At 41.8% G+C, this 9366-nt stretch overlaps 1 long non-coding RNA gene across 1 annotated transcript; it reads left to right on the forward strand.

Annotated features, from left to right (window-relative positions):
* Positions 1–209: 209 nt before the first annotated feature.
* On the forward strand, positions 210–6024 carry LOC311606185. Its single transcript, XR_014782249.1, has 3 exons — positions 210–546; positions 2178–2278; positions 5654–6024. It is a non-coding gene; the product is annotated as an uncharacterized lncRNA (long non-coding RNA).
* The last annotated feature ends 3342 nt before the right edge of the window (positions 6025–9366 follow it).

The following is a 9366-nucleotide window of genomic DNA, read 5'->3' on the forward strand; positions in this document are numbered from 1 at the left end:
AGCCCGGTCCCTTTCCACGTAAGGGCAATGGAATCTCGTAAAGCAGTGTTGGTAGAAAAGCGACACTCAGAACTAATTTAGTGTTCTCGGGATTCCACGCTTTCTTACGGAACAACTATACTTTGGCAACAATCACCACTGTAACTGAGCATCACGTGTCTGCATCTGATGACAATTTTGTGGCGTCACATTATTTTGGAGACCGTGTAAAACAGCACTAAAGAGGAGCTCCGCTTTCTGTTCTGTTTGTAAGCGTGACTGTAGTCCAAAGCCCGAGGACGCGCAAGATGTAAAACGATCTTCACTTTAACTGGACTTGGCTCCTGGATCTGAGCACTGATTCTCTTCTGCGAGCAGAAAGGGGGTAAAAGTCTGGGTCTTCGATGGAAATCCTCCTTCCAGGGGATTTCCAACGATTTCCAGGAACTTGCGCAGTGCCCAGATTTGGAGGGAAGGGTGCTGCCAAATGTATGCCCGTCATTAGACCACAGGGTGCCATGGGAACTTTGCTTACTCCTGCCTGCATCTGTGGCTTCATCAGGCCAGGTACACCTCCATGGCAGGGGGCGGTGGCTTTGGATGAAGTTGCCTGCTTTCTCTCACGTCTGGTGTCCTTGGTAGGGTGCACTTCCTCAGAGTGACCCTTCATTCCTCCTGTCATCTCTCACCCTCAGGAGAGGACATGAGGAAAGTCTCTCTCTCTCTCTCTCTCCCTCTCTCTCTCTCTCTCTCTCTCTCTCAGTAGGATTTGGTGAAGCAGATGCAAGAATGTTTGTAGTTCCCTTCAGTGGTCTGTTATACCACCTCTATCTTTTAGGCTGATGCCCAGCTTAAAAGTGAGGAAGAAAAATAAGGCAAAGAAGGTGAAACAAAACAAAATAAACACCCCCAGCAAAACCCAGTGGTTAATCCCAACACTCCGGAGGCAGAGGCAGGCGGATCTCTGTGAGTTTGAGGCCAGCACGGTATACAAAGTGAGTCCAGGACAGTCAGGGCTACACAGAGAAACCCTGTCTCAAAAAACCAAAACCGAAACAAAACAAACAAACAAAAAACCAAAACCCCAGAAAGCGTTCTCTCTCTCCTCTTCTTTCTTTTCTTTTCTGCATTTACTTATTTATTTATTTTATACCACAATCATAGCCCCCTCCGCCCTCTCTTCCCAGTCCCACTCTCCCTTCCCCATCCCCCATCCCTTACTCCTCAGAAAAGGACCCCTCCCCCCACCAACCCACCGAAGCACATCGAGTCACATCAGAACTGAGCACATCTCTAAATACTATGTGAGACAGTATACTCAACGAGACTGAGAACCTGGTGTGAGTAGAGCCAAGACACTGCACAAGCTGAGGACAGAGGTGCTGTGCGAGCTGAGGTACTGAGTGAGCTGAGGTACTATGTGAACTGAGGTACTAAGTGAGCTGATGTACTGAGTGAGCTAAGGTACTATGTGAGCTGAGGTATTGAGTGAGCTGAGGTACTGAGTGAGCTGAAGTACTATGTGAGCTGAGGTACTAAGTAAGCTGAGGTACTGAGTGAGCTAAGGTACTATGTGAGCTGAGGTACTGAGTGAGCTGAGGTACTATGTGAGCTGAGGTACTGAGTGAGCTGAGGTACTGAGTGAGCTAAGGTACTATGTGAGCTGAGGTACTGAGTGAGCTAAGGTACTATGTGAGCTGAGGTACTGAGTGAGCTGAGGTACTATGTGAGCTGAGATACTGTAAGAACTGAGGTACTTTCCTATACTTATATTGTCCTACCTCACAACCCCATAAAAATGGTCAGAAAAATCTATTTAGACAATGAGATTTGGAAAGGTAGTCATTCAAATTTGGATTATAACAGCAAACATCTCTATACGGATACTTCAGCCATGACTGGGGACCTAGAGTTACCATCTAAAAGAGAATTTGCTCATTGCTGAACACACAAAACAACCTTGCTGAAATCCATGTACCTTAACAAGGGAAAGAAGTGGACTGTGACCCATTGTGATGGAATATTACCTAGCACTAAAAAGAAGCGAGTTTCTAATTTCTTCATAGTGTGGATGGGTCTCAAGTGGGCCCTGATAAGTGAAGAAGGCAAGTTTGAAGGGCAGCACAGTATGTGATTCCGTGTGGGGGGGGCTAGAAAAGGAAGAAGAACCATACGGACTGTTTTCCATTTGATTGCAGTAACGATATATGAATGAGTTCCTGACCAAAATCATAGTACCAGCCTGGTGTGGCAGTGCGTGCCTGGATCCCAGCACTTGGCAGTTTGAGGCAGGAGGATTGTGAGTACAAGCTTAGCCTGAGCCACATAGCAAGACTCTGTCTCAAAATTAATAATTTAAAAATCCAGTTATTTATACCAGTTAGCTATATTATTTGAAATTATAAGATAATATTTAAATGCATTGAAAAAAACCAAGGGTGAGCCTTGGATACATTATCTTCATTAGGAATACCTTCCTTAGGGAGGAATGGGAGGATACATGGGATGGGCTAACAACTGAGATGTAATATGAATAAATTAATTTTTAAAAAAAGGAATACCTTCCTTGAAATTTTTTGGGGTGTAACTTGGAAAACAAAATAAATTTAGCTCCTCAAAAACCAAATTTCTCTTAATTTTGTGTACATATGTATATATACAATATATAGAAAACATATAATATGTATATGTGTAGTATATATAGATAGACATACTTGCTACATGTGTATTTATAAGCATAAATTATATATATAAAACACACACACACACACACACACACACACACACACACATATGTTTTATGTATACAATCCACAAAAGGCCCAGGAGTACTCCAAATATTGTATTTCCTCAACTGGATAATTTAACCATTCTAGAATTAAGATACTTCTTGAAATCAGCATGGGAAAATTGCCAGTTGCATGTAGATCAATACATTTTGATGTAGTTGTAATTACCTTCTAAAGCACAAAATATACAAGATTAGCTTTTGAGCAATTAATATTGACCTTTATTTGGACTTAGGTCTGATGAATGTTGTTTAAAATGCTCTCATAATGTTTATACTTGGCTGCATGTTATTATGACTGACACCTGCCTGCAATTCAATTAAGGAGGTAGATAAGGCTAAATCCTAAATAAGCAAGCCTCCGAAAGGTATGAGAATTTAGGGACTGCGTATGTTTGCTAAGTCTGCATGGGATCTCTAGTGAGGTGGTGAGGGGGACCAGGGCTAACTTCCCAGATTCTCACTAGGGAGAACAGAGGACTTGTTACTAATAGGAGAAAGATCCAGAAAGCAGAGGGGAAAAAAAAAAGAATAAAAAAAAAAACCACCATTTAGGAAGGAGTGACATTTAGACAGATCTTGGGAGCTGCTTTGTTTTGTTCTGTTTGGTGGTGTCTGAATGGAGAAGGAGAAAGATCGCTTACGCAGGTTTTTCTGTGTGATCTAAGTAAAATTCTCATCACATTTAAAAAATATTGAGCTAAAGATCAGAATTGCTTTTTTATTATTATTATTTCTGGACTAAGATTGGTTTTTTTTATATGGGAAGTGACACCTTGCCAAGATACGGTAGAAAGAGGCTCCACGTTTGTGAATGGCACATCTGTCAAAAGCTTTGGGCTGACTTATGAGAAAAGCTATCCAGCTTCCAGGATGTATAATTTAATGACGAAAAATATGAAGCTATTAGCTTAACAAAATAGAAAATGCAAAAAAAAAAGTCCTCTTTGATATTTTTCAATTTAGCTCAGAATCACCACGGGGCTACAGAAACTAAGATGATGGGCACTGGTTACGGAAAACAGCTTGTCACCATGATGCCAGTCAGAGCTGTCAAGGCTGAAAGTGGTCCTAGACAGGACACCAAGCAAACCTCCAACTCAAACTTTGCTCAAGATGCTGAAGGAAGTTTGCCTACAGTTATATGAGCCCATGAGTGCGTCCCTCGGTTTTCAAAAGCATGCTTGTGTGATTCGATTCATTTGTGAATTTTCCTCCTGAAAAACCTTGTTAAATATTTGACACAGTTTATAATTTACTCCACATTAGAACTGAGTTCTAGATGCATAAAAAATGACTTTCCAGTTACCATATTCTTTATTCAAGAGACCTCTACGTGCCAAGCACTGTTTTGATCATGTCCCCATTTTCCATCTGGTTCTGTAAACCCAAGGCCCCATGAACTCCCTGGAGTTTGTTTCTTAAGCTATTTTATATTAGATCTCAATTTTGCTCTAAACTTTGATTTGTACCCTATGCCAGGTTACATCATTTAATGTAATACACACAACACACACACACTTAATGTTCAGTCTTTTTCCTGGTTCTATGAACCTTACTGGTCCAAATGTAATGTCTGCAAGAGACTAGAGATAGGTGGCAGTGAGGTAATGACACCATGATGCACAGCTCTTCACTCTGTTAGAGTGGCTTTTTCCTTTGCATTAATACTATAAGCATTGGCAGGCCTTGCTGTCCACAGTTTTGAGTCCTGCCTTCATTCCTGTCCATGAGGTTGGTGAAGAATCCACAAGTCAGAGCAAGACCTACCTTAGGGAATTTAGGGGTATCTGTTCTCTGGACCCAGTGTTTGTAGACACTTCAACTGTTAAACTGTGCAAAGACTTGAACTTATTGAGTGACACCTTGGGAAATGTTCTTTTATATGAAGAGCATCCCAAGGCTCCCTGGATGCTTAACTGCAGGTCTCTTTGACTCGCACCATGAGCTCCATCACATCAGCCTCATTTATATTTGAAGAAAGCAATAAAGATCGAATTAGCTCTATAATTTACACAATTTATTGGTATTTCTGAATATTAAATCATGCGAATCGCTGTTTCCTTGAATATTAATAGGTCAGCAGTGTTTAATTACTTGCTGAGTATGCTTCTTCTGTTAGGAAAATCAAGACTAAAACAAGAACACAGAAGAGAAAATGTGACTGTCTAGGTTAAAGCAAGATCTCCTGGGGTTTGACTTGATACCAACATAGCATAAACTGAAGAGACCAGGGGCCTCCTGTGGTGCTAAATAGGAGTATTCTACCATTTACACAGTATTTATTTGTCAAATGGCTCTGCCAGGCGTTGTTCTGGGTACATCCAGGCCATGCTACTGTGGGGATGGTGCACGGCCGCAGCCAAGGTGTTCTTCATGCAGGCCCAAACCATGTTTCACAATGAACTTCTCTGAGTTCATTTCTTGAGGAAGTTTATTCATTACCTACTGCCAGTTGCTCGTTACTCTCCTTTATAAATGAGGTGGCTAAGTGACATGCATCGCATATAAAACATATTTTTAAACCACATGGACCTTAGTTCCGATAAACATAAGCATTTCAGGTTGAACAGGAAGACTCATAACAGCAAGCTGAAGTTGTTATAGCAACAATGAGAACACTTCAATATTCAGGCACCATCGTTTTTCAGGAGTAAATGATACAATTAATGCTTGATACCGTATTGTTTACAGGCTTCGTTGGGACTCGCAGCACTTCACATGTCAGTACTAAATGGATGGAAATGTAATTCTGTGGGATTGAAACATGCCTCAGCTTTAAAAATCGTCTTGACAGGCTTTTACCTATGATAGATTTACATCTCTATTATTGCAGAAAACTTGAAAATTTGCATCTCAAAATGTGCCTTTTTTCTATATATTCAGCAGAGAGCCAGGGCACACGACTCACAGACAAATTGGGTACATACCTGAAGAAAATAGCAATACAATGGAAGAAACATGACCCACATGGACGAGGAGGTCATTTACGCTCGACATGAGTCCTAACTCTGCAGCTGTCAGCTAGCTGACCTCCAACAAGGAACTGCCTCAGTTTCCACATCTATAAAATGGATATTATCAAGCATCTATGTCATGGAGTTGCTGTGATAGTTAAAGGGGCCAATCAATACTGAACAAGGGAAGTTGCTCAAATGTGTCTGCTCTTCTGGCATTTCTGAAGCCACCCAGTCCCAAGCCATCTTTTGAGCAGGATTTGGTGTCAGCGACCTAAGCCTATTTGTCTACCATTTTCTTTAAGCCTTCAATAAAACAAAGTAAATATGCATATGAGTATCTACCTTACTTAGATTTTTTTTTCTACTGTGCCTGATTTTAAAAGTTATTTTCATTTCCTCAGGATTGCCTCAGGATGTTCTCAGATGAGAAGGCTAGCTGCGCAGTGACAGGGAGCACCATGGACTGGGTGGACTTTAAACTGATGGAGATGTGGTCAAGCTGCAACCCTACTTTTACCTCATGAAAACAGAAGCTGTGAGAGTAAATATCAGCTGTATTAGTCTTCTCCCTGATGTGATTGAATGCCTGGCATAAGCAGCTTAAGGGCAGAGGGACTTACTATGGCTAATCATTTTAGAATTTAGCTCATGGTTGCTTGGCCCCGTACACTTGGGCAGAATACTATGGGTTGGGTACATGGGATGGACACTGAGCTTCACTTCTCGACAGACAAGAAGTAGAGAAAAGTGAGAAATATAAGAAGAGGTCAGGGTGAAATAGAGCTCCAGTCACCTGTACCCTTAAGAGGCCATACCTTCTACTTTTCACCATCTCCCAATGATGTCATCATATTGTGAATCCATAAAGAGATTTTGAAAACAACATTGATTAGGTCAGAGCCCTCCTTGTGTTCTGTTTCCAGAAGTTCCATTGCAGACACACCCAGAAGTGTGGTTCACTGACCAGGTGCGGTATTTCCTAATCTCCTCATGTTGACAATCAAGCCTGATGACGACACTCTCTTTGAGAAGAAGTGGCCAACTTCCGACCTCTGTAGGCAAACCCTTATATCCCACCTCACTCCCAACAAACCTCACACACTTTCATAAACACATAGCCGAAACAAAAAGGCTCAAACCTGAAAAACCAATTAGCACAAGACATTCTCTTTTCACAAAGACGATATAATTAAAAGGCTAAGCAGAATCTGCTTCACTAAAAGAATTAAAGGAGGGCAAAGGAAAGAATAAACAAAAGCTAAGAGCGGAAGCTTTAAGTGGTCAGACTTACAAATATACTGAAATGATGATGAAGAAGAATCTGTGTGCTAGACCAAGCTGACACACCACAGTGAACTAGATGTTTGTGTTTATTTCGAGTTCATATGCTGAAATCTAATTCCTGGTGTGATGCTGTCAGAGTATGGGGTCTTTCAAAGGTCAGAATGTTTTAGGGATAAAACCCTGATGAGTATGATCAATAGCCCATGTTATATTTTTCTTCCAGGTGTTGTAGTAAAACACCCTGGGTAAAACAACAACTCAAGGGGAAAATGGATTGTTCTAGCTTCCAATTCCAGGTTATGGTTCATCAGTGTAGGGAAGTCAAGCATGAGGGATTTGAAGTAGCTAGCCATGTTATATCTGTAGTCAGAAGAACAGAGCAATGAATGCATGCATGCTAGTCCTCAGGTAGATTGCTTTACTGTTACATTGTCCAAGACCCTCTGCCTAGGGAATGGTGTCACCCATAGTGAACAGGTCTTTTCACCTCAAATAACATAAAAACGATCTCTCACAGGCACACTCAGAGGTCCATCTCCTACGCGATTCTAGGTTTTGTCAAGTTGACAGTTAACATTAGCTGGCAGAATAACCTTATAAAAAGGGAATAAAGAATAATCTTTTCTCCTTTCAGTCCTGGGGAGATACAAAGTCTGTAGCCTACAACCTGAATGGAAAGCTTTACAGCAGACCTATGTGATCTCTCACACTTCTAGATACATTTATATTGTTTTTTGAAACACCCAATATGTGGTTCTTTCTTAAAGCAGCCCGAACAAAATAAATGGAATTAAGAAAAAAGATAATATACGGGGAGAGAGCCCCCACCTGCTGCCACACAGCACTGGTGAGGCTGAGGATACCCAACTGCCTGGGTACCACTAAGATGAGCACGTATGTGGTGGAGAGATGGGAGAGAAAGAAAGCAGAATGGTGTGTGAACAGTGAAGAAGGGTGGGACCGGAGACACAGGGTAAACAGCCTGCACTGCCACCTGAGATCATGTTGATGTCTAAGGGCTTTGGAGGGCTGTTCCTGCCCCTTGCCTGCATGGTGCAGGAGAGCAGGCCCTGGTAGCATGGGTATGGAGAGCTGACCCTGATGGTGAGAGAATGGAGAGCTGTCCCTGTCCCTCTCCTCACTGGCCATGCAGTGGTGCGGATGGTGAAGACCTGGTCCTGATGGCTCGGATCCAGGGCTTTGGCCTGGCCTACTGCAACATCTAACCCATCTATAAACTGCTGGAGCTTGTGAGGAGACTGGTCCTACAGAACCAAAGCTGTATGATCTCCATGACACAGAGAAATAACAGGCTGTCCAAGAGGAGTCCCAGAGAGGATCCAGTATTGATGGTGTAGCAGAAGCCAGAGGCTTAAAGCTAGACTAATGACTCACTGCAATGACATTTGCAAGTAAAGGTGTTCCGGTAAAAGGGTATAGTCTGTGACACTGCAGCTCCTTTGATGAGATTATATATATATATTTGTTGTTTGTTGTTGTTTTTGGTGGTGGTGGTGGTAGTGGTTTTTTGTTTTTCTTTTCTTTTCTTTTGGAGGGGAGGTTGTAAAGGCAGATGCCGAATACGAAAGGGTGGGGATAATGAGTTGTATTGATGTGGAATTCACAAAGAATCAATAGAAGTTAAAGGAAAAAAAATAATATGTTGGCTTGTTGGTAGCTCTAGAACTAGGAGGAAAATCAGATCAGAAAGCACTGCCGGAAGAATCTCAGCTACCTCCTGCCAAGAGATTCCTAGAACCTTCTCGACAGAAATTCCTGACCTGTTCACTTTGCCCAGGCTAGCCCTTTACAGTAACTTTCTTTGTATGAGAACAAGGAGATGCTCATATTTTCCTATGGTTTTTGATAAGGACAGGCCTAGTAGGGGAGGTTCTTGTTTGATCCATTTCTATTTCCATTTTTAGGATAAAATCCTATTTCACTCGGGGGCCATGTGAATAATTCCTATTACAGCTCCTCCAAAATTAATGCCGTGCCAAGGAAATGAATGTCTGTTATTAATGGAAATTGGCCTCTGAGTGTGGAGTCCCATGCTGGCTATGGAAATGGCCCATTTATTACAAGGGACTAGTTTGCCCAGCCTTTTCTGAATATAAGCCACCAGAAATTGAGAATAGGGTGTCAGACATTTGTGTGCAGTAACCCACTCTACCCACAGCCTCTGCTTTGTGTCCCCTTACATGTGGAGTGCCACACAGAGAGGTCAGAGTGTGGCTATGAGTTCTCTATGCAAATTTCTTCGTTATTAGTAATATTGTTTCTGCTTAAATGTACTGCAAATACTGCGTTCATTACCTTTCTATCAAAACATTAATTTGTTGTGTTTTTTTTTTT

The sequence above is a fragment of the Acomys minous genome (genome assembly GCF_964271855.1).
Source record: "Acomys minous genome assembly, chromosome: 10".
In the NCBI taxonomy this organism is placed as follows: Eukaryota; Metazoa; Chordata; class Mammalia; order Rodentia; family Muridae; genus Acomys; species Acomys minous.